General features: G+C 38.3%; 1 protein-coding gene across 4 annotated transcripts in view; it reads right to left on the reverse strand.

Moving 5' to 3' along the window:
- Positions 1–26,586, reverse strand: part of TBL1X (transducin (beta)-like 1X-linked) — a 179,549-nt gene that overhangs the window by 85,990 nt on the left and 66,973 nt on the right. For 3 of the 4 annotated variants that reach the window (XM_010581587.1, XM_010581588.1, XM_010581589.1), the window contains one exon: positions 8,837–8,944. The exons of the other annotated variant lie outside the window; for it this stretch is intronic. The gene's annotated coding sequence lies outside the window, so the exon portion shown is untranslated. The remainder of the gene's footprint in view (positions 1–8,836; positions 8,945–26,586) is intronic. 4 annotated transcript variants of the gene reach the window in all.

The following is a 26,586-nucleotide window of genomic DNA, read 5'->3' on the forward strand; positions in this document are numbered from 1 at the left end:
GCAGCTGTAAAATACTACAGTAAACAAATTGCAAGTGTCACATTTTTCACATATTACACATTTTTCATAATTGCCTATCTAGACAGAAGCTATGATATGTGTGATATACTATTTATGTATATAATTAAAAGATCGCAGACAATTAATATATAGTGTAAATAGTTCAGCATAAAAGTATTGTTTCATTTGCAAGCCAGTTCCAGTTCTGTGGGGGAATAAGGTACGCGATGTAGCCAATCTATTAAGGAGGCTCTCAAACAGTAACCTAAAGGGAAGCTTTAACTATTTTTTTTTTTTTCTAGTATCTACCATGAAGCTAACCTCAGGTTTTGCTTGGCACTTTACATTTCAACGAAGAGAGAAAATTCCTAGCCAGTGTCTTGGACTCACTGGAATCAGTAAGAAAGGTGCCAGTGGTCTCAGACCAGCTATTACCAATAAGGATGAATATAGATCACTACAGTACAAAGTCTTCAAAAAATGGTATCATTGCCTTTTTGTTTATGAAGAATTCTGAGTCGGACTGGCATCTTGCCTGTGTTGTGGAGAATCAAAAATAGCTTATATTTTTTTAAATTAGTTTTACAATGTTGAATGCAATAATTCTTTAAATATACAAACTAAAAAAAAAAAAAAGTTTTTTTTTCTATCAAAGAGGGTAAAAACGATTAAGATGAATCATTACATCATTTTGCATTTCCTTGATCATACAATCATGCTATAGTAGGCGGCACCCATGATTGATTATTCTGTTTATTAGGACTGGAAGCAGGCTAGATAAAAGGGAAATTAATTTGTGCATGTATCAGTTGAACTAAGCTTATTTAAATTGATTTAAGTTGACGATAAACACAATTCATGTGACAAAGACTTGGGATGCTTACTAATTTATGTTGTAGCTCAGAGAGTAACCAATAAAAAAAGTTAACCATCTCAGATAAAACAAAAATTACAAACCTACTTTGTTCCCCATATATTTTCTGAGTAGGTAACAGCCATATTAACCCAATCTCCTGAAACATACAGCACTATACAACCCTAGGAAGCCATCTCACGTGTGAAGGTCTGAACACAATATGGATTATTCAAAAGGAACGGGCTTTGCTCAAGTCAATACAAATACTATTTTGAGACATACTGCACAAATGGTTGCACTGATGTAAAACTGGGTGCGCTGCAGCCGTTTGCCTCTGCTCCATAACTGGAGTTTACTGTCCCTCACAGCTGAACCAGAGCAAAAGACTGTCTGATCTCTCCTTGCATTCTTTAAAGTTTGAACATCCTGGTACGTTTTATCAGACTTCAAGAGCTGGCTGGAAACAGACTTTGTGCTGAAACAGTCAGGGACACTCAAGTGTGCGCTCTTTCGGTTCAGATGCGGGCTCTGTAATAGCTTAAACCACCACAGCTTTTTCTGTGGTGATCATTCACTCTCCAAGTATACCATTACCACAACTTTACTAAGTCAGTATAACCACATTTATGAAAGAAAAGCTTGGGCCAAGGTACTCCATTACAAAGCCAACTGTACACCTGTGACCTTGGTGTATAAGTAAAAATGTAGTATCAGTGATAACATGCTTGTAATCCCATTTTGATTAATTATACGTGAAATCTCACCAGTTCACACTGAAAAACTAGACCTAACTCTCACTACTATAGATAAGTAAACTTTTGAGAAAAAATAATAATTTTATTTCTTTTCACTTACAGCATTCAGAGTGAAGATTAGACAGTAAAATATCATGTGAAAATACTCACAGGCTGCCTGAAGACGAAAATTCTTGTGAAATTAACTGATGTTTTTGGGCCCAAAGCTTTAGCATGTAGTATCTATGTAACAGGATGCTTATCCATGAATTAAATTCATGTTCCGTTAAATCAAAGCAGTTCAGGTATGAACAGCTTATACAAAAACATAAATAGCGATACAGATTCTATACATCTCCAAGGCTTAATTTAGAGAGAAACAATTTATTGAAAGAACAATTATATTACATGTTCTGTTTCTGTGTGGGATGACTGCATGAGACGTTCAGATATTTAGGCATATGTTTAACTAGACTGACTGTAGTAATTCCATTTCTACAGCATAATGTGATGAAAGAATTCAGTTTAAAACAAAAGCATCAATTGAACCAACCTTTAAAAAGCAGAAAATCCTATTCTTCTTCAGAGGAACACTGTCCTAATTCTGTTTGGGAAGCAGCATATTTATTGCACATAGTCCCTCGTTACAGGTAGTTTGCAGAAGACAGTATGCCTCTGGAATGTCCTACACACACAGTGTTTGCGTGGTACATGTATGAGGACATACCTGAGTTTTCCAAGAGTGCTGCAGCCTAAGCTGAATTCACTGACCCGGGCAAATTTCTGCAGTTCTGCCCAGGTTAAGCAGATTTCAGGTGGATGAAGAAGAACTGTTTGCCTGCGTGAAGTTTGTGCTGAACAAACTCACAAGAGCAGTTTTGTGCAATGCAGAGCTCTACTCTTACCCACCCTGTGGCAGGGTGGTATGCTCATGGAGGTATGCACTTTCACTTAATCTGGCACTCCAGGTAAGCTAATTATACATTTAACAATTACAACAAAAATTGTCTTTCTCCAGTCTGCATATCTATTACTAGCACATTCAAGTGACTGGCATGGTGAATGTGGTATCGTAATGTGCTGTACAATCAAAGGAGAGAGAGTACAGGATTGTCACAGCCCAGTCCTAAAAGGTCAGACTTAAATAATAAATAACCACCAGCTTAGTTTAAAAACCAAGAGATAATGCATTTTACCATCTTATTTTGGAATGCTAGCAACCTCAAGCCTCTCCTCACTATCATCGAAAACATTCCTTGGAACCATAGGTATGGTAAAGAAAAAAACTTTTAAAAAATGATTCTAAAAAAAGAGCAATAATCTTATTCCATTAGCAGTAGTTTAAAACACTACCATGTAAAAGGAAGGCTTGAAGCAAGTATCTTAGAAGTTGGCTGTGACTGGAACAGTAGTTTCCTCATCTCTCCAGCACAATGTAAAGGCATAAAAATTGTTACCCAATAGACAAATTTATGTTCTAGCTAGATACACTTTCTTCTGACTTGGCTGAAAGGTCAAAAAATACTGATAAAGCAAGTAGTATTTCACGAATAAAACCAAAGTTCAGTTAACTATGATTCACCAAGTAGCGAGAGAAGTATCAGTGAATATATAAATAAAACTCTGCTTTAGCCTTGAAACAGCTGCAAATTTAAAGAACGTTTATTTTTATGTTATTTTAAAATATGCCTATTTTAAAAAATATTATGACAACAGTTCACTATTTTTCAGTGAACAGACACAATGCCATGTGACTTTTAAGAATAACTACACACTATGAATAATGAATGCTGAGTAGTCAAAGGGAATAGTTCATGTGTAGGCCCACAGGTGCCATATTATTTGTTGACAATACTTGAAAAACAATTTTAGAAATCAAAATCAATACAGAGTTTATTAACTAAACCCAAGAATTATAAAGGTTATTGTTTAAAAGTAGTTTGATTTTTCTAGTTCATAAATCAAACTGACCAACAAAATGATTTGGTGGGATCTAGTGCCGACAGCCTCTGTTGTTACCATACAGAAAGCTTCTCTCTCTGCCTGTGCAATACCATTCATAAAGTTCTAAATAATTTTAAAAAAAAAAACAAACATTAAAAATCAGTAATCATAAACAAATTATATAAGTTGTTAAGGAACAAGCATGCACAGGTGTATTGTACTACTTTTCAAACTCATGCACTTGCAAGTCAACTCTTTGATGATATTTTCTTTTCCTTTCCTTGTACAAAATTCAGTGTTGTTCTTATGCAAAAAGAAGACGCACATTTCATCAAAACCAACCATCTTAATGTTGACCTACTGTCATGGTTTAAGCCCAGCTAGTAACAAAGCACCACGAAGCCGCTCACTCACTCCTCCTTCCCGGCCCTCGTGGTATGAGGAGGAGAAAATATAAAGAAAGGCTCATGGGTCGAGATAAGAACTGGGAGGGATCACTCCCCACTTACGGGCACGGGCAAATGACAGGCTCAACTTGGGGAAGAAACAACATCAATTTAATTTACTACCAATTAAATCAAAACAAAGGATAATGGGAAGTAAAATCGAATCTTAGAACACCTTCCCCCCATCCCTCCCTCCTTCCCGGCTCGACTCCACTACCAGTTCTCTCTCCCTCCTCCCCCCTCCAACGTGGGTCCCTTCCACGGGCTGCAGTTCCTCACAAAATTCCCTGCCGTGGGTCCTCCCATGGGCTGCAGTCCTTCAGTCCCAGCCTGCTCCACGGAGCGGCGGCCCTCTTGGGGGGCGGCGGCCATCTTGGGGGGCCTCCGCTCCCCTCCAGGGGCTGGGGGGGACAGCCTGCCGCCTCACCGCGGGCTGCGGGGGCATCCCCTCCTGCCTTCCTCCCTGACCTCGGTACCCACAGAGGGGTTCCTCTCCCGTTCCAATCCCCCACTCCCTGCAGGTTTCCCCTCTTAAATCTGCTCTCCCACCCGTGTTTCCACTGTCCCTGAGGGGCTCGGCCTGGGCCAGAGGCGGGTCCGGCTTGGAGCCGGGGGAGCTTCCAGCAGCTTCTCTCAGGAGCCGGCCCTGCGGACCCTCACCCCATACCAAAACCCCGCCACAGAAACCCAGAACACCCAGATGTGATGAAACATTCTTCTCAATCACACCAAATGAATGCTTCTGAAATGTTTCTGAAAAAATACTGTTCTGGAAATATTTTTCAAAAAGAATACTGAACATTTTCTTATGTTAATCTGTGCCTGTGCACTTCTACCAAAAATAGTCACAACTTGCACTATCACATTTCATTTGTGACATTCTCAAACCGCACCCATTCCAAGCTCCTTGAACAACAGAAACTTGTTCAGCATATCAGCTGGTATGTTTAAAATACCTTCCACTTACATCCTATCCATCTCATTCTTAAATTCAAAGTAACCAATTCATACATCAAACTAGTAAAGGGTGATCTGTTTTTTCCTAGGTATCACGTGCATACTCCTACTGTTTCTAACTGAACTCCCCCAACTCTTCATGTTTCCACATCTAATTTTGCCTCATCTCTCTGTTTCATCTTGGTTTTTACACTCTTAAGGTTTTCTAGTCAAGATACTACAATTCCCTATGCATTCATACAACATATCACACATGATCTTGACATAGTTAGCCTCTTGTCACCGTGACCCCCATCATATGAACAATAAACAATGATAACAGTAAGAATTCCTGGGACAAAATTAACATGACTGTATGTTGTTAAAACATATTTTTCTTAGTCTTGATAGTGATTTTGGCCATGATTTTCAAAAGCCAGTACTAACTTGGGGCAATAATTTAGGTGCCTACCTAGTAGAAAGTACTAAAGTGGTCTGACACTCATCATGTAAAAAATGTTGCCCTAGCTCAGGCAACTAAACTAGTAAAACAGAGGACCGAAGCAATTTTGGTGGTCCATTCTCAGGCACAAGGGAAGATCCACTAAAAACGATTACTAACTTTGTAAAATCTTCATGTTTTTCTCTGCTTTTGGGTTTCCTCTGACTGGTCCAGATAAGTGATCATTACAGAACCGCATGAGCAGATTTACACCGCTGCTCATAACAACTCTCCAAAATCCAACAACGAGTTTCTACAACATTTAATGCCAGGAATTTACATGAAATTTTCCTAGAGCTTCTTTCTTTGAAACCTGACGTTTTCTACCTGTATTGGCTCTGTCTTCACCCTAGACTGGTTAGAGACATTCTCTTGCGCAGAGGAGAAGTCCCAGTGTTACTATGAGATGGAAAAGTGCTAAAACATGTACCGTCAGCCCCCATTACAAAATCTCTGGCTAGCGTAAGGCCAGCTGTGTTTCAGAAGGAAAATGTGAAAGAGATCCTGGAGATCTGCCTGATCTTCAGAGTGACAGAAAGTAAAAAGACTGATGATCAATTATTGGCTACATATCTGGTGAAAAGTTGAGAGGTTCTGGCCTTCCGAACAGCAACTTGCATCCATGGTGAGAAGGAGACCTATATTTAGGGAATAAGCTTCATCTCAACGACATGTGGTTACTCTCTTCGGATAACGACAACCTAGGGGAGGCAAAAAGCTTCTCAAGCTAACGGGGAGGTGTTACAGAAACAGATGCAATACAAACTCAACCCTACATATGGATACCTGAGTGGAGAGAGGAATCAGAAGCCAAGGAAACAGGCAAGAGAGGCCATAAAGTCTTGTTTAGGAGGAGATGTTCTGCAGAGTTGCTATCACTTTAAACTGTTGGGGAGATCTCCACTATTAAAACATTAAAATCAGTACTTCTAACTTTTCAGGAACAGAGAGACAAAGAAAAAGAAACAGAAGATGGTACTCTACATTACTGGCACCATTATCTCTCACAGTTACTGATAAGCCAGGAGTAAAAGCTCTTGAATTCATATAGACAATATGCTAGCAGATCCCAGGAGGATATACTATTGGTAATACAAGATAAAGCAAACCAGCAAACCGCATCAGAGAACTGGATGATCTGCTCCTTAAGTATGTATTTGTAAAACATGAAAAGAACTACGAAGGATGTCCACCTGAGAGATTTAAGCCAGAAATGCCATGCAGTCAGCAGTAACACATCAGGTGCTCCCTAATTTTATTCCTACAATACCTTTTCAAATACCAGAAGATTAGTTACACTCTGGGCCTGCGCATTCAATATGTAAAGTTTAGTTACTCACAGGCATGGAAGTTAATTGGCCCATTAAATTAGAGGAAAATTCTGCATTTGCAAGAAAGTACAGAGATGAAAATGTGGAAGGACTCTCCCCACCCCACTGCTACCAGGGACCAAAGGCCACTATTAAATAGTCCAAAAAAGGCAACCTGTGACAAAAAAATCATACTCTAATTCTGGCTTAAGGGTGTAATTAAATTGAAATGTACATTTACACATTAAAAAAGAAAACAACAAAACACCTCAGCTAGAAATTACTTCAAATAGGAAATTTTGGGCTAAAGAAAACAGACAAGAAAGCAGAGGGCCTCCAAGTTCTGATTCATGTTCTAAAGGAATACAAGCATGCTATGCTAAAAAACCCAAACAACCAACATGTATTTTCTTCTCTGTAAGTAGAAAAAAAGCATTTTTACAGATAAGGAGGCCATTAGTAACCAAAATGAATGTTAAAAGACAACTTCAAATTAGCACACCCAGATAATTTGTGCCTTAGAGTCCTAAAAGTGTTTGCAAGAGTAGCATTTCAATGATGCTAATTTTCAATACATTTTGGAACACCAGAGAAATTCACTAACACTGCTAGCATTTTCTGCCAATATTTGAAGATGGTTAGCGGTACGATCTCAGTAATTATAGAGCTCTAAGCCATTATTAATCTCCGGCAAAATAACCAGCAAACTGATAAAGCATAAATTCACTGGGAAATGACATGAATAAAACTGGATGCCAGTCAACACCACTTTATAGAACCTTGGTGGTAAAACAGAAAGTTTGATTTAATCATCTGATAAGTTACGAACTGTGGTCAATAGAAGTTACTCCATAAATGAAACACGCAGACTTTTGAACAGCAGTTAGCTTACAGCCACACAACATTCAGAGTAAGAAATTATTATCACTATCGTCAAATGTGATTAAGATATAGATATAAAACAGTAGCTGTTAACAGGAAATAATAATTGAAGAAGAGTGCTCTACATTACTCCAATAAAATCATCCAGTATTAGCTCCACATTATCTAAGAGTATCATCAATGATACAAAAGTAAATATTGTTGACAGCAGTTATGGCACAAAAAATGTCAGATTGGTTAACAAAAGTAGCAGAGTGGTTATTCAGAGTAATACGGATTGCTTTGTGAGATGGGATGGTGTATTACAGCCAAGTGGACTTACGTAGCAAGAAACAAAGAAAGAATGCATGTAATAGCCAGAAAACGGTGCACAGAAACCAAGGACTTAGAAAATAAATACCATCTTCATGGTACAGAAACAATTCAATACAGATACCAGTGAAACCTTACAACAAAAAGGAGTAATAAAACCCCCATACATGTAAATGCAAAGGACCAGAGATACCACTCTCATTCACAGCATTAGTGACAGCGGAATAGTGAATACAGCTGTATAGCCCCCGCATTGTTTTCCCAAGATGGCAAAGATCTTGGTTTTGCTTGATGTGTTCTCCATAATTCACCAAAAAAGGGGAAGATCTCTGTACCTCCTTAAGATGTTCACCAGAATGCCCCACATGCTGTTATTAGCACAGCAAGGGATTTAGAAAGTTGTGTGAAAAGAGCACAGCAGCAATTCAAACAGGCTGCAGAGTACCAATGAATGTTACATGAACACAGAAACAGTCTCTCATCTATTCCAGGAGGGTCAGAGAGCTCAGGCCTAATGTTAGTGACTGAGCAGTACTGACAGTGGTGTAGGTACAGGGGTTACACAGATCTTACCACTGATGTTTTTTGGGGTTATTTCCTACCATAGCAATTACTTAACACCGAAGCCACTTAAAGAATTGTACAGTACTTCTTTGCTTTGCTACATGGTGGCTCTTCAAGCTGTAGCTTAAAAAACAACCCTGAGTAAATGTAGTCGTCTTGTCAAATATCTCTCTTTGAGAGTCCTGGACTGCCATAGCCTTAAATGACAGCACTGGTAGAAGTACATCATCATGTATATACACAGGAACTAACTACATGCGTGGCTTCACCATGGAAAAACCTGAAAGGCAGTTGGATAGGAAACCGCATACCCAAGGTAAGCTCTTGTTTGGTGATTACTTTTGGCTTACCTGGTCGTGAGACCCTTGAGCTGCTGAATGCTGCTCCTCGCAGGCTGCTGTCAAGAGTCTGGGGGTTGGAGTTACCATGGAGATCACCGCATCTGACAGCTGAGAGGGCTGCAATGAGAGACAGAGGTACCCGTCAAGCCAGTTTCCATCACCTCATCAAAACACGAGCATTTGACTCCTTTTGCTTTGGGCGTTCGCCAAGGTACTAGCTCCGAATTAGGAGCTCTGGCAGAATTGTAAGAGGAAAAAACCCAACACTCACCACAGAAAGAGTTAGAGAGGCAAGGGCAAGCCCCAGCGACTTACAGCATTTGAGTGCTTTGCAAAGCTGTGCACTTTTTCAGGAACCTGGAAGAATCCTAATACACCCTGAGCTTGGCTCAACAATTTTCAGCCTCTTTGGTCAAGTATAACATCAGCAAGCAATTCATCCAGAACCGCCGCTGAGCACAGGGCTGAAACGCCAGCGTGCTGCCTCAGAACAGCGGGGGACACACAGCAGTGCTCCCTGAGAAAGCTTCCAGTGGGAATTGATTGAGTGTCACTTCTGTGCAAAAAGAAGTAGGCCAAAGAAATTACCTTCCTGTATGTTTTTGAGGGAGAGTCTAAAGAAAAGCATTTATGAAAATCAAACATTAAAGATAGCCTGGCATTCTTCTGCAATAATAAACCTATTTGCAGACTTTTCCATGCCTGCCATCGAGCATGAAGAGTAAAGCCTTATTTCGTATTTCCTCTGCCATTCGACCGGCATGTATCTTGACTAGTTTCCTACTGCTGCATTTCAAGCCTTAAGTCTTATGCTTAGTTTTTTGTCTATATAATCTAATAATTAAATGCCATAAAGTGAAATGAGATATTCATTGGAGACTTTTTAAATTAATTATACTGTTCCACACAAATGTCCAATAGCTTTTAAAACCATACATTAAAGATCATTTTATGATATAATCAATTTAATAAATAACATATTTAAACACATTATTGGAAGAAGCTTTCATAAATGCAGCTCTAATTCTCAGTCTGCAGTTCTACAACATGTTCTCATTTACATCACTGTGAGACAAGTACACCATCTAACCAAATACAACTACTCACCTGAGAAAGACTTGTACCTATTCTAATCAGAGGTGAATGACTATACAAGGGACATGAAATGACTATTTAAGCATCACAAAGTATTAACAATACATCAGCTAGGAGTCCATAGTTTTTCTGAGTTTGTCTACTGAATGTGTATGAACCTCCATCTACCTGGCTACCTATATAATTACCTATCTAAATCTCAGATGGCATTCTGAGATGACTGTTGTCATCTCTCCATCTTATCTTCGAATTGTCTCCCATCTCATCTCTCTGTGGAGCATGTTATGTTTATGCAAAATATAATATACTCAAGAAGCGTAACTCTGTGTAAATATAAAATCTGAAAATCTAAGCAACAATTAGAGGATTTTTCTGTTACAACTTCTCCACATCTTATGGGAAGATTGTTAAGAATATTATTATATTAAAAATATCTCTATTCAATACTCTCACATTATGCTATGCAACAGCAGCTAACACCTACTGAGGCTGCTCTGATGACAAACACCAGGAAAATAACTGGCTCATCTGTGCTGAAGGCTTCTGCAAGATTCATGGAGTTTAAAGGACACTGTAGAATACCAGATACTCATATTGTAGCACTGTAGATGGAAGTATTGTTATTGAAGAAATTGTATTAATTCTCTGTCATAATTATACTCATAAATTGGTTGGACCATGTTTTCATTTGCTCTGTTTACAAATCTTATATACTGGATCACTGGTTGCTTTTATCAGTGACAGGATCACTTAAAGGCCATTCATCTTCCCACGTTGCTACAGAGCAGGCAGAAGGTATCCATACAGGCAGCACTGGTAACACAGGCTGGAAGAGCTAATCAAATCCTACAGTAACACTGGCTTTGGTTACCTTGCCAGACAATGCCTTGGTAAAAACGTTCATACTGGCTATCTGCTGAAAATTTTTTGTGTGAAGACTAAAGCCAAGGAAATAAATTATTTTCAAGAATGAAGCAGAGAGACAAATTAGAGATTAAAACATATGATTTCTTTATTATTATTTTATTAGCCATAACTGCCAGTGACACTTAAAAGTAACATAAATATCCCCTACAATTGAGTGAGACCATACATGTGGATGGTTGTAATAATTTGTCATGCTAGCAGATGCCCCTACCCATAAGCCTTTACTCAACAATAAGAGAGTTTTAAAATCTAGACTCATACAGAAGTAAGTGCTAATACAAGCTTTGAAATAAACAGTATGCAAAGACAGAAATGTTTTTTAAACTTTCATTGGTAATATTAATATTACAACCTATCACTACTTACAATAAAATTAGTCTCCACAATTTAGAAAGAAACTGAAAAATAAAACCACCACTGATGACAGAATACAGCTGCAAAAGTGATTACAGCACTGTAAATACTTTAATATGAAATATTTGGAGAGTTCAACTTGTACGGTTTATTAAAAAAAAAGACAGATGATCTGATTACAGCACCTAAGTATTTTCACAGGGAGAAAATACTAAGTACCAAGTGGCTTGTTAATCTAGCAAAGGGTATACATAAAAAACATCAGTATCTGGAAGCTGACACCAAATTCAAATGAGAAATAAAGCCCATGCTTTTCATCACCTGTGACTAACCATTAGCGCAGCTATCAAAAGGAGAATGCAGAGATTCTCCATTTGTTGATATCAAGGTTTAGTGGGACGTTCCTAGAAGACGGATTTTTGTGAAAATGTAAGTTATCCTGTAGTCATATACAAGTTACTGGGTTTCATATAGATAGGCAAGGTTTGCAATACGGAGAAAAGGAGATCAGGTGATGCAGTCATCTCCTCCTGGTCATAAATTAAGTATACTATGATCCGAAACAATTGCCTAGCTTTGTAACTAAAGCACTGGATGGTGATGAGTGCTGTGCACGCTGAGTTGCTGGTGCTAGCACATACTTAGTGACACATATGCGCATATACACACACATATAGTGAGAGAGTGGGTGTGTGTTCAGGCCATATGTGGAGTCAGAGAATTACAACCATCCTTCCACAGACAGGAAGACTAAATTCTGCTGTGAATAATATTCTGGCATCTAATTTAGGAAGCCTATTATTTCCTCCACAAGCTGAAAGGACTCTGTCACAGGAGAGCAGTAGCAGGAGCTCTCTTCACAAGGGTCATTCGGGGCATCGGTGAGATGACCAAAGGCAAGCAATACGAACGCTGCTCTCTGAATCTGTGCCTCCATTCCACAGGCGTAGAGCAATGAGTAACAGTGCTTTGTGTTAGTAACTACTTGCCAGTCCTGTCCCTGCGGGCAGTAAGCTTTCTGGGCAGAAAAAGCTTCCTACTGGGGTATTTCAGTGGGTCACACGAGCGGTTCCCCACCTCGGCTAAAATCCAGGTGCTGCTGTGGCCCTGCAGCACCATGCTTCCAGCTCTCTCCCTGCCAACAGCAGCCTTACTCCGGCCACACAAGTAACACGGGCTTCTCACAAAAGCGGGAATGGGACAAGAAAAGGAAGCAAGATCAAGAAATGGCCTAAACGTCACACTGAACTGCTGTCATAGTTAGCAACCTTAAAAATTTCGTCCCTTAAGCGAAGATAAGGAAGGATATTGGAAGTGTCAGTTTAGCTAGCATTAGAGCTGTTGCTACGCCCTGGGCTGCTAAGCTGCCAAGAAATGTAACCATGTTTAAATATCAACCAAAAATAATAGTTAAAAAATTTCATTAATTTTCACTAATTGTAAATCTGGTGCACTGGGTTTGACTTTGGATGCTGCACTACTTTTGGAAACACAAAAGTCAGCCAAGCAATGCAAATACGTCCATCAATCTCCTTATCTCTCAGCTACTCCCATCGGACACAACCTCCGTGAAGCAAAACCATGGAAAACCCTGACACCAACTCACACGAAAGCAGTCGATACAAAAAGCCCTGCTAATATCAGAAGTGCAAATTTAACTGAAGAATACTAATGTTGCCTTTCATCCCTGTCCCTACAGTGCCAGTCAGAGAGCACCTGCCTGCCGGGACACGGCAGAGTACAAGCTCGGTGTCAGTGCCAAGCCGCGCAGCACCATTTACGTTGGAAAGTCAATAAAATGACATTCGCTTAAAGGAGGCCTGAATTTGGCGCTGCCCTTAGTAGGCCATAAATGAAATACTGCATTTGTCCACTGCTTCATATGTAGATTTCCTTTTGCAGGCACCTGCATGACTTTAGGAAGCTGAAATTGGGGGCCAGATTTATAGGAGGCAGAGGCACTTGAAATTATCAGCTGTGCAGGTGACTAGGGGTAAGAGCACCTAAATAGTATAGTAGATTTACTCTTGATTTAAACTCAGAGTAATTAGTCACATCACTTAGGAAGATGTTGTTGTAAATCCTACTAAATTCCTCTAAATAGATTTAGATGCTTTAATATTTTTCCAATCTGATTCATGTTTAAATACTATTTCTGCATAGTTCCAACTAAATCGTTTTATATCTTTTTACTAAACAACATAGATGAAGAGAAACCAAACCAGTATTCTATCACATTTCTCTTAACACTGCTCCATAATAAAAAAACGTTAATTGAGTGACTAATTTATTATCCCCCTCCATTCTGGCTTTTAAAGGCACAGGAGAGTTTAAATGATAAATAAGCCATCTTCAACAGACACTGAACTACAAAAGCATTTTTGAAAGATTTCACTGGGAAGGAAATGCAGGATACCTAGTGCACATGAGTATTTTGCTTTCTTTCAAATTGATAAACAGCTTTAATATTTTCAAACAACCCCTGGGGGATTACACTCATAGTAAACCAGGACTATATGGAAGATTCCAACAGGACATCAATAATTATGCCACCCTTCTGCAAAAAATAACCTCAAATGTTTTTTCTAAAGCAATTCCTAAAAAGTGTATGAATCAGTGAAGAGAACATTCCAACATTTACAAAACTTCTGCTGATGTGCTGGGTTTTTAGTTTCTTTATGGATTAACATTATATATAAATATAATGACAGCGGTATAACCACAGCTGTGGCTACCCCTGGGGCATGACCAGCAATTAGTCTGTACAAGGATCATGGACAACACTGCTGTCATGTGGATCCAAAACCAGGACCACCATTTTCAACACAACGCAACGTGCTGTGTTTCTCTATCGTGTTTCCACAGCGTACGTATGCACTGGAACTGCAATCTCTGTTCAGAAAAACCCACACAATGCCTGCATATTACTGTTATTTGCCCTAAGGTCTTACAGAATAAATAAATAAATACTATTTAATGGCTAGCTATGATAAAAAATTTCCTCTCTAGACACTTATGTATCTATCTTTCTTCCATAGCTGCTGCCTCTAAAGGATGTTAGAAGAGGGGTTTTTTTATTTTAAATCTACCATAGATGAATGCTCAGATTTGACAAAGGAAACAAAGTCATGAGTCAGTCAGAAATCAGAGAGTCATCTTTGAAATAAATATTCATTATAGTACTAGTGCAAAAAGTTTTCCCATGGTAAAATCTGAGCCAAAGCAACAAAAAACCCTCAGAAATAACCCCTGCCTTCCCAGAAAAACTTAAAATACTTAGACTTGAGAGCCTCTCCCCAGAATACAGCAGTCTTTCAGGTGCAGCTCACAGACCCTGGGCTGTCACTTTGAAGCAAGTGTCTCCAGGGAAGACAAAACTGCAAGTACAAATTTTTCGTGTTTCGTCTTAACTAACTCTCTCAAAGCTAGTGGACATGATGAAATTAAGAATTTCAGAAGCACAGTCTCGTTAATTTGGCTATATTCTGCCACCCCTTTTATGCAGACTCCTTCAGAGATAAATTAACTCTTAGCATCCTGAACAGTAACTCAATACAAACAATTGTAGAGCCAGACTGGAAGCCACAGTTACAGCATTGACTCTCAAAATCATTTACCACAGTCAACGCTTTGCCTGCACAGACGTTTCAACAGCTTTAGCTTTTTTCTGCTTCAGCTGTGTATTTCAGTGTAGTAGATATTCTCTCTGTCATGCATAATAGTTTCGGAAACAGGAGATATATGAACTATCTACCATTATTTGACAGGCCAGTACTTTCAGCACTAATAATGAATTTATGGATAGCCCAGCTGTCAGTAACTAAGGCAGGTACCAATACTGAAAATGCTTAGTACTGTAAGAGGATTTTTTACACTACACAGATTCATGGGTGCGGTGGCCTTCAACACAGCAATTCTGATATTTTTTTTATCAGAAAGATATACACATATAAAATAGCACAACATTTATTTTATCAACCCTCAGGCAAACCAAATGCTGTTTTTCTCATTAACAAGTCCGGATTTAAAAAAGTACACTTCTCTCTTGACAGTAACTCATGAGATTTCTGCTGAACTTTACAAAACATGAAACAAAAAGGACAGCATGTCTAGGACTGTTGTGACGGAAACATAAAGAAAAGCACTTAATTATTAAATCTGTGATACTGCAGGTAGGTGGGAAAGAATTATCCCCTTCAGAAGCAATGAACTGTAATCATCTAGTTTGTCTATATAGCTCTACCTCAGGCAAAAGCATAGAAGAAACAGAAAAGAAGAAATGTAGTCTCCTCTGCATTACCCTAACAGTCACCATTAACTGATTTAAAAGTAAGTGCAAGCTTAAAAAGAAAGCCACACAATTCAGTTCAATTCATGTAACTTTTGCCCCAAGTAGATCTTGTCATTCTAACCTAAGAAATGAACTTTCAAGTCTTTGGCCCCCAGTTGTGCAAATACTGCACTGCTTTCAGCCTGCACACCTTGGAGGTACCCAACTGCAGAGCAAGTACGTGAAAGGATTTGTTGTTTCTCACATTTGGACGATGCAAAGTGTGCAGAGTTTTCTCAAGATGCATCAGTAATGTGAACTGCAGCACGCGGCAAACACAGAGCTAGCATAATTTTCTTAAACAAGGTTTAATATGTGCAGCCAGTATCATCAGCTTCGTTTTGAATTAGCTGTAGTTTCCAAGAAATTTTGAAGGTGGGATACAATGGGCACTGCGGTAATATAATCTTGATGTTGCGGAGGCATAAATAACCATTGCAAGGTCAGGCTTTAGGAGAAATGACTATGATCAACTTACTAGGAACAGAGATGGCAGGCACTCTGGACATGCCACAAGGGATTTGGGGAGCGGCTTGTCCCCAAAGGACCTTTTGTAACTTCATCTTGGGTGAAACTTCAGCTACACAACCAGATGCGTCTATATGGTAATTAATATATTTAAATCGCATTTTCCCCTTACATTACAGCAATTGTATGAAACACTCTAGGCTAGAAGCTGCTGAATCAGGAAATGGATCAGAAGCTAACTAAAATGCCTTTCTAGTTATTGATTCCTGCTCTCTGTTTCATGTCAGCTTCCTAGAATCCATCCAACACAAGCACGAAAGGGTAATGAGTTTCTGAACACACACTCTAATAGTGCACACTGCATCAAAGCTTTCAGTAATTGCCTGGATGCTGCTTCCCAGCAGTACTAAACAACTTAAATATAATTAGCTGGAAGCCCTATGGGCTGCATTTCCCCACTGGAACACCTCTTACACTAATCCATTTATCAGGCTGACAGATGACTGAATCACTGGTACTATGGACCCATTCTACTAATAATATTTCTCAAGCCAACATTTTGGTTCCTTCCTTATCTGGTACATTTTTGTAAAGAAAAAAACCTGCATTATTTAGAGTGGGGAGAAAACCAGACATATAACACATTCATCTCTTCCCAGTACTGAAGAACGTTATTTGTTTGATTAGCCCACTAAGTATAAAATGCTGGAGCTATCAGGCAGAAAATGGAAACAAAATGTATGCATTATGGAACTGTACAATGCCAAAAATAACAGGGAAACACACAAACACTGAAAGGACTTTTGGAAGTCTTCCAGCCATTCAAAAGTTTTCCGAAGTTTGGATAAGAGGATCGTTTGCGGGGTATCCTTCCTGAAGATGACCTGACTATAGCTGTCAAGCAAAAATTTCTCCATACTATTTACTTCTTATACATCCTTCTGAACAATAGGTGACAAAAGATATTTTAAAGCTGTTTGAATTACATGCAAATAGACACGAATTGAACATCATGCTGCCACAGAACTATGCACATTGCAAGCTGCTAGAGAATTCTCACAGAAGTAAAAAAAAAAAAATTAATTTCTTAGGCAGCATTTTCTAATGTAACGAAAACTATTTTATTGTTGTATCCCTGTGGCTTTTATTTCCAGACAGGTTCCAATAAACGGACCCCTGCAGGGTCTGAAATTTTGGGGACTGCAGGCAACGTCTTCCAAAACGTGCCACGCTGTTGAAATAAAGTCATTGTAAAAATGCTAAATTCTCATCAAATTATTTTAAACAATGAAAAAAATTAATCTAGGATGTTATACTGCCGTGCTTCATTTCTAACAACTTGTGGGACAGGAAATAAAAAGGGACAAAGCTGGTAATGGCCACTGAGGAGATCTAGAAAAAGAGAGGTTTTAAAAGGTGCTCTTCTTCTAGACCCATTATACTGCAGTCAAAAATCCATATTCTGGCTTGGAATCACCAGAACCCAGCTAGAATGGTAGCATTGTTTCATCCGGTTATTTCCCCTGGATGTTGTCATCATGGACACAGAAAATCTTGATATCACAAAGCAATAAAACAAGAACAAATGACTCCTTGTACTACTTCTACATGAGCCTAACCAATATGCTTGTTGTAAAGCTGACAGTCAACATTCATGAATTCTCTTAAAAGCAGTACTGCAAGTTAAAGTTAACCCATAGCCTCATCCTTTTACCTGGAAAGACAGCCCTTAGTATGAATGCAATTCCAAAGACTGACTACAAAAACTGTACTTAAATATTAAACTATGAAAGAGATAATTAAAATATATTCAGCAATCAGAAACTCATTTAGCTTATGAATCAAGCAGCAGCAAGATGAGGTACAGCCAGTACTACCCTGGATCACGACCAACCATCCATCTCAGACCAGGGCCAAGGAACAGCAACTACTCGGACATTACCAGACTTGATTTTTGAAAATGCAGTCACAGGTTTTTACACTGCCTGGTACAGTACCTAGAGGGTATTAAATACTGAGCTGTTTGAGATTTTTTCACTTGAACCCAGGAGCAGAAACCTCAGTTTCATCCCAGAGACACTGACACTTTCACATCAGCCAGCCAACTTCCCTGTCATTCAAAGCCATCCTCTTCCTTCCCAGCTTCATCTTCTCTGTTCAGTGTATTTTCTACTTCTACAAAAGAGCAGACAGTATCCTGAGTGAGGGCTGCCCTGAACCATACAAATCTCAACACTTGTCAGTCATACTTTCACATGAAATGCCAAATTTCACACTCCTGTTTCCACAGACTGCTTTGAAAGGCAGTGGTACTGAGCAGAACAAACATCAGGTCTAATCAAAAGAACATTTTGAAGTAAAAAATATTGAAAAATCTTCTCCTGCTTTTAGCCATTTTTAATAAAACAGATCATGGTCATGAATTTCCTAAGTAAGAAACCATCTTTGCCAGGCAGGGAATGTAACATTACCTTCATTTGTATGCTTTACGAAAAAGCTTGCTTTATTGTCATGTCAGTGAAGCTGAATTTCCTGGGTATTATTTCTCATTTGAGACAATTCTTTAACTCTTGAGGTAAATAACAACTCTTTAAAGCACTTCCAAAATTATTACATAAACAGATTCTTCCCTTTATTTTAAGCCAGAGGCAAATATATGGCACCTTTGTAGATAAATAGTTGCACTTGTGGTTTTTTTAATAGAAGCAGAAGAAAAGAGTTTGAGGAGAAGAGAGGAATCATCTAAGAATAAAACTTACAGCTGGAGACATACTCCACTAACTACCATACTTTGTATGGTAGGTAGTGTATACTTGGAAGGACATGGCATGCTAAGCAGTCAGATAGTGCAAAAATGCAGACGGTTTTATGAGTGTAAATAAATGGCTGTTATAAAAAGCATGACAGAAGTGACCTAATACAGTGATCTGCAAACAGAACAGTTATTTGTAATATCTATTTGAAAATTAGATTTTTATATTCAGTAACTACTATCTTCAGCATTAGAAAGATACTGGATTTTCTTCCAAGACAACTTCTGCGCAGTCTCCATCTTTGGACTCCTGACCAGACCAAACCCAGCAGAGTGGGGTCTAACCCCAGAGCTGGCCCTGCTTTGAGTCAGGTGTTGAGCTAGAGACCTCCTGAAGTCCCTTCCAACCTGAATTATCTTATGATACTAAAATACTAATCTCTCCCTATTAAAATTACATATGCTTGTTGTGCTGTTTACATAGAAAATAAGGAGCTTAATAAGAAGTGTAAGGGCACAAACTTGTATATTGAATCCAGACATATCCAAAGTCTTAAAGGTATCAAACACGAGATACTTTTTCTGATCGTACAGAGTTTATGCTGGTTAAGCAACCATAACAAAGCTGAAGACTGATGACTAAAGACACAGAATGTTTTTGTTATACCGCAGATTACCTTCCAACATTACCTTTTCCTTTTACCTAAATTACTTGTAGAGCTATAGGAGTAAAAACTATTTATATTAAATTAAATTACAGTTTAACTATGTGAATTGTAATCTTCCCCCGATTAAAACACATGACATACAGTAATAGGTTATACTGTCTAGATATGAAAAATGCAGCTAAGAATACTGGCTAGATAAATACGCTAAATGAAAAAAAGAGAAGGAACGTGCATTTATCTGCAGTAAACAGGGCTGTGAAAAACCTGAGCATTTCAAAACATGCAGACAAAAAAAATCCTGCAACAAATGTTACACAGACTCTGTGGTAAAGAGCACTGGTCTGGCACCTTCTTGGTCTGAGAAACCCAATCCTTTGAGCTGGCCAGTGACTAAGGTATTTCACCACATTTGAACTTTTTAATAAAATACTATGAGAGTCAGCAGTAGAAGTAAAATTCCAGGAAAAAAACTTCAAAATTATCATCTGCATGTTATGGGAAATAACTTCTCTAAATTTTGGTCCAGCTGACTGGTTAATCTGACTAACCTGATGGTTGATACTAGCTGTCTCATCATCATCTGCCGTACAGGAGTAAACGGGTATCTATACCTCTACAGTAAGACCAAATTCACCTCTTGACTAGCATAGATGAGAATTTTGGCTAGTATACAGGAGAAAAGTTTGTCTGTATAACAAGACTGGGATAAATTCCTTTAATGAATTTCAATAAATAAAAAAATAGACAATGAAAGTATTACCTCTCAATATATGTGATGGATGTTCTATGCTTTAATGCAATTCTGATACCATAATTAGTATGCTCTAACCATCTTTGGTTTGTTTTATTTCATTTTTCCATCTACTTTAAGAGGTATTTTAACTAATAAAGCTCACAGATTTTTAATGACTCTCTAGTCTGTACTTTATTGAAGGGACACAGGAGTAGTCAAGCTCTTAGTATTAGTAAATGGTTATCTAAATGACTTAGCCAATACATAGTTTATATTCTCTATCTCATAGTATGTTCAGACATAGCAAAGTTCATGAAGTATATTCCAAGGCCATCATAAAAAAAAATCTTAATCAAGTGTCAGAACTTCACTTAAAAAAACCCCAACAAACCAAATGCAAAACCACACCAAAGCTTGAAAATTCAACTAATTAGTTAAACTTGTTAAGGAGGAAGAATGACTTTTGAAATGCAGAAAACTGCAAAGTTAAGTTTCTTTCCTTTTTCCTGAAGCTTCCTTGGCCTTGCTACTCCAGCATGAAAGCCCAAAGGTCCTGATTCTGTTGCTCCAAACATCATTTCTTGAAAGCTTGCAAAGACCAAACAGCTTAAGAGTGGAAAGGGGAAAATGCTTCTGTTAGTTCCAGCACCGTGAAGTGTGTCTCAGCGCTTAATGCTTATCTGTGCATCAATTTTATTTAATAAATTCTTATAGCTTTGTTCAATGAATAGTAGATCTGTTTTTTCAAATGCTAAATTAAGAACATCCGAAAGTCATACAGATCAGGACAATAATCCAAATTACAATGCAGACTGCTTAAGTTCATATATATACATGTATGTACCTGAAGGGGGGTTGTAGTGAGGTGGGTGCTGGTCTCTTCTGTCAGGTGGCTGGAGATAGGACGAGAGGAAATGGCCTCAACTTGCAGCAGGGGAGGTTTAGGTTGGATATTAGGAAAAATTTCTTTAGTGAAAGGGTTGTCAGGTATTGGAACAGGCTGCCCAGGGAAGTGGTTGAGTCACCATCCCTGGAGGTATTCAAAAAGCATGTAGATGAGGTACTCCATAACATGGTTTAGTGGGCATGGTTGATGGTTGGACTCGATGATCTTGAAGGTCTTTTCCGACCTAAATGATTCTATGATTCTATGTCCTAACGTAACACTGCACCTTCATGTACATTTTCTAGCACTGAATTTTATGCAGCCAGTATGTGATGTTACTTTTAGTCAGCATTAAAGGGTGATTTTTCCCAGGGCCTCAGAAGTGCAATTACCATTGACTTCAAAACAAAAGGTAAGCGGCCTGCAGTTCTGGAAACCATGTCAGTCTTTTCATCTTGGTAACTAAACTCTCCTTCTGCAATTTGAGAAAACTATGAAACGTGAGAGCAAGTATTTCCACAGAAAGATATCTGCTTTTATTGTGCTACATTAAATGAAACAGAACCTTTTTATTTCATGACTGAACATGTTAGGGATGTTCCTGCCACTTAACTTTGATTCCAATTTAAGTACATGTATATGGATGCTGCTGCCTAAAGCTGGGTGGTATGAATATTCAGTCTTCATTATAATGAGTTGTTTTCTTGTATTACATTAGCAGGAAAAGAAGGACCTAATAGCAAAAGACTCACTGAAGTGGAAGAATTATAACAATGGTAGCAGCGACAAAAAAAGGATCATTAAGAGTCTTTTTGCATCTCAGTTTACAAATTTTGTTTACTTTACATCTAAGTGTTTTACTGAGATGCAAGACATTACAGTCATTTTTTGCCCTAGCCTTTGAAATTATTTAGGAAAATTCTGAGGCACAGGCTAAGAGGCTTAGAAGCTCTGCTTAGAAATTTTGGAGGACAGGTATTAAAAAGTTCTATTTCATCAGGGTAGCTAGCAGTAAGGCTTGCCATATTCCCCATTCTATCCACTGTAGCAGGCAATTTCAGACTGGACTCATGCTTCTTGTTCTGAGTGAAGCTTCACTGGTGTAGCCTTATTCCCTTGCTTCTCCTAATTACTCTTCCCTTACATTCCTGCTGAACACTGCTGCCCCAATGTTATCTGTGGAATAACTGCTTATGTCAAAATGATTCTGATTAGAAGAGTTCAGAGAGTTGGTGTTAAGAAGTGTTTGAACTAACCTAGATTATAGTGAACAAATCAGGTTAGGGAGTGACTACAAGATCAACTAAATCTCATGGGAACAATACTGAACAGTTGTGAATAGTGGGGGCCAGGAGTCCATTCAGCCAATTCAGCTGCTGCCAGAATAAAATGTGGGAGACACAGAGAACTGCCCTCGTTCTTAGGTCTTTTTCTCTTTTCTTTTCTCTTCTTTCCTTTCCTTTTCTTTTTTCCCATTCTGTTCCCTCCCCTTCCCCAATATCTAAAATCCTAAAATTCTTATTCCTGATTCAGGCTGCCAAGTTTCCTCAGAACAATTACCTCTCCAGCAGTACCCGTGTTTAGATGTTTAAGGCACATCAATACAGTAGCTAAAAAAACCCACCCAAACTAAATGTGCCCCCGCCCCCCACCTCAGTAAAACAGCAATGAATTTAAACATAGTCATCTTGGCGTCCTCAATTCACCTTGTTATTGCACCTCCAGTTGCTGCAGCACAGATGGGATGCAACATCTCCCACTGTTTGGGGACTGCCCCTAAAGGTGAGCCATATGTTTTGCAATACCTAGAAACAGCAGGATAAGATAAGGAAATCTCTGCAGCCTTAAGGCAGAGCTGCTTTGATTTCACTAGTTTGTGTCCTGTCCTTATTTATTTTTTTTATTGAGAGCTTTTGCAATTTAATTTATCTGGGTTAAGCCTACAGAGAAAAAAAAAATACAAATACTGTGTTTGTGTATGTGTGTGTGTATAATGCCTAGGAAATCTCCTGTGTTATCTGTCTGTGTAACATTTTACCTTCCACTAGACAAATATATTTTTAAACAGTCTGGAATCAAAACAACATTCTCAGCATTCAAGACATTCTGTCATCACTGCCCATTTGTTGCCCTCTAGGTTTCTCTCAGCTGGCAAATCTCCCATTTAAGGAATTATCAGATTCATCTGCTTAGACAAGGCTGCAAAATAAAATGAAAAGCTGGATTATTCTAGAGAACTCATATTTTTCTTTCAGGGCAGAAAATCCAGCGCATGAGAGCTGAACGATAACAGCAAATGGAACCAATCTCTCAGACTTCACGATTCTACCTCACTATGCTCTGCAAAATCTAATTTTGATGAAGATGCCACAACATTTATTTTACATTTATCCTTTACTTCTTTAAATATGTTTATTGCCACTTATTACATTAACCTGTTTTGGAGCCCTAAATATTATGCTCTTAGGCAATGGGTTTTTTCTACCGTAGTTCTAGTAAGTATGCTGCTTGCGCCTACTGCTGCTTCTACATTATTTTTCATAAAGAATTACAAATTGCTTTGCTACCATTTTCCCTACATCGTATTTTTTGCAGTGAGCAAGTGTACAAAAAAAAAAAAAAAAAGGAAGAAAACATGTAAAAATGAATAAATACCAGTTTTCCACAGCAAGATGGCTCAGGATTTACCTGAGTGATGGAATAGCTTTCATGTCAGAAGCTGTACTGCAAAACCATGCTTGTGTTTCTGGGCCCACTGGCTGCAGCACCAAGATTTCTGGAGGCATACGCCATGGTTCTTAGTACTGTAATAACACTAAAACTCTACACAACACTTTCCTATCAAAGTGTGGGAACACTACTTTCTCCCCTTAGCTAGAAAGAAAACTGTGGGAAGGTCTGGAGAAGTGTTTCAACATCAGTTTTCCTTACTAAATGGCTAAAGCAGATTTCATTTTCTTGCCACAGAGGAGTGAACTAACAAAAACTCTGTCAAACTCAGGTTAGGGTTTCACGCATTGAATGTGTACGCACATGCACGTGCATGAAGTTAAGCAGAAAATGGATGTAATAGAAATCCTAAGTGATCCTAAAGTGATTAACATACAGCAAACCCGTTACGGAGCCAGAACTGCTTTATGGAGACTATTGTCTTCCAGTATTGATACTAAACCACTATCTTATGCTGTTCACCCAAGTAAGAGTCTATTTCAAGGTGTTATATTGTTATAACAGAGTGATTAATCAATTTCTTTTTTAGAGCCTCCTCTGAAAGCTTAAAAATTCACGATTCACTTTGTTAGTATTCTGTAAAGCTTTCCATACTTTTTGAGTTGCATGATTACATTTCTCTCTGGTTGCAAATGGTCACAGTATGGAAAATGCTCCATATGAAAGTCCCCGTTCCACATACACCCAATGGATCTCCTTAAACACATTGCAAATCCCAAACAAAAAGGACGGCAAGTGACAAAAGCTTTTCATTTATTCTCAAACAGGCTAACCTGAATACGCTGTTTGTGCAAAAGGTAGACAGGACCAACTTGTGAAGAAATACTGCAAATGGAACAAATAAAGTAGTGCATAATATTTGCCACATCTTAAAGTTGGAAATTAGTCCATAAACTCATTTGGATTCAGGCCCTACTGACTCAGGTTTTACAAGATAAAAACTCATGCAAGATTTGATGGATGAAATGAGGACTACCAAAAAGCATGCTGAATTTGGAAATTTGATGTGTTCAAGTTCATCACTAAACTTACAAGATTTTCTACTAGGTTCCAAGGGTCTTCATACTGTCTTACTTATTTAGACTGCATGTTCTAGTAATCCAGGCTTGGGCACCAAAAGATACCAAGTACTACACTTTGCCATTCTGGGCATAAAGTATTAAAAATTTACTAAAGAAATCAAACCAACTGTTTAATAAGAGTGAATCCATCACCCATAGGAATTGTCAGAGATACAGACCTACAAATACATTTTGCTTTTATCGAATGTAGCAAGATATAATAGCATACAATCTCATTAAAGAGCTAACCAATAAATAATTTTGTGCCATCCGAAATGATAGTTCATTCTAAAACCTGAAGTCATGCAGCAAAGAATAGTAAGATATACTGTAACGTAATAAAAAACAATGTAAGAAGAGCAATGTATAAAGATATCTATCAGTAAGTAATACTATTACAAGGTTCTAGCAACATAAACCATGGTTGGTTATCTGAGTGATTTCTCTGTTGTGTGCATTGCAACATACACTCTGGAAGAACAAAGTTTGTTACGCAAAAGTTAAATGATCTTGTTGTTTCTCTTTTATTTTTTCTTGAGCTGCTCAGCTATTCAGAATTATGTAACTGAAGGGTGTTTTCAGATGGAAGAAGTACCTTGGTTCCAAAAGAGGCACTGACATGACTTTTCAGAAATACAACGTTAAAAATAAACCATCATAAAAATTGCATTGTATTGACTCTGTGACTCTAGAAATGCACTCTAGACTGTCATTACCATTAAAGGTGACGAATATGTTCTAATTCATTGGTAATTTTTCAGGTACAGGCATCCCTCCACCAAGGCACTTCACTTCTTCCTCCCCAGGAAAAGGGGGCTCAAATATTATCATCAGATGGCAATGGAGACCCACCACCGGGCTAGTGAAGGGGCACTTCATTAGCAGTCTGCTGACAGATGCAAACACTCTGCAAAATTCTTTAAAGCAGAAGCATGCCATTAATTTCAGTATTTATTGCTTTCAATGAAAGATAAGTGACTCAACGTTGGGAGGGGCTTTACAAGGCTAATATTTTGTCCCTGTCTAATGCTTTTTTGCTTCGTGATGTGCCTGCCTATTATGAGACTAAACTTATTCCAAAGAATAAATTAAGCAATAAGACATGACAAGCAGCCCATTTGTAGGCAATTTACTTACCACCTGAGGCATGCCACAGCGGCTCAAGGCCAAAGGCTGAGTAACTTTAACCATTCAATAAACGCAATAATAATCGAACTGAAATGCACAGCTTTGGGAGACTTTATTTCTATCATGATATAGAATTTATATATAGAATCAAGCGCTTCTGTGCATTTAGTGACTGTTTAAATGATACTGTTAAGAAACTTTTTTTTTAACCATCGTTCTGAAAATGCTACCCAACTCAAATTAAATAGAGGTTTATATACATTGTTCTATGACCAGATGTTGCTTGTGAAATGACAGAACTACCCCCTGGACTGTAGGTTCAGTACCAGTTTAAAAAAAATCCATGCAGACATGTATAAATATTAAAGAACTGAGCAGCATAGGACAGGACGGATATCAGCCACTCTAGAGATTTAGCAACTGGCCTGCACTATCCTGATCACATACTAATTAATTAAGGTCTAGTTGTGGAAGCAACAAAGAATTAATTTAAAATAATTTATTTTTTCTAACAGCACTACCTCATCTCATTCTGAAGAGACCATGCACAGACATGCAGCTGTGCTACTGGAACATTACTTCGTTACTCCAGCTTTAATGAATAAAACAATGACATTATTTAGGTTC

The sequence above is a fragment of the Haliaeetus leucocephalus genome, unplaced genomic scaffold (assembly GCF_000737465.1).
Source record: "Haliaeetus leucocephalus isolate CR32 unplaced genomic scaffold, Haliaeetus_leucocephalus-4.0 Scaffold795, whole genome shotgun sequence".
NCBI classification, from domain to species: Eukaryota; Metazoa; Chordata; class Aves; order Accipitriformes; family Accipitridae; genus Haliaeetus; species Haliaeetus leucocephalus.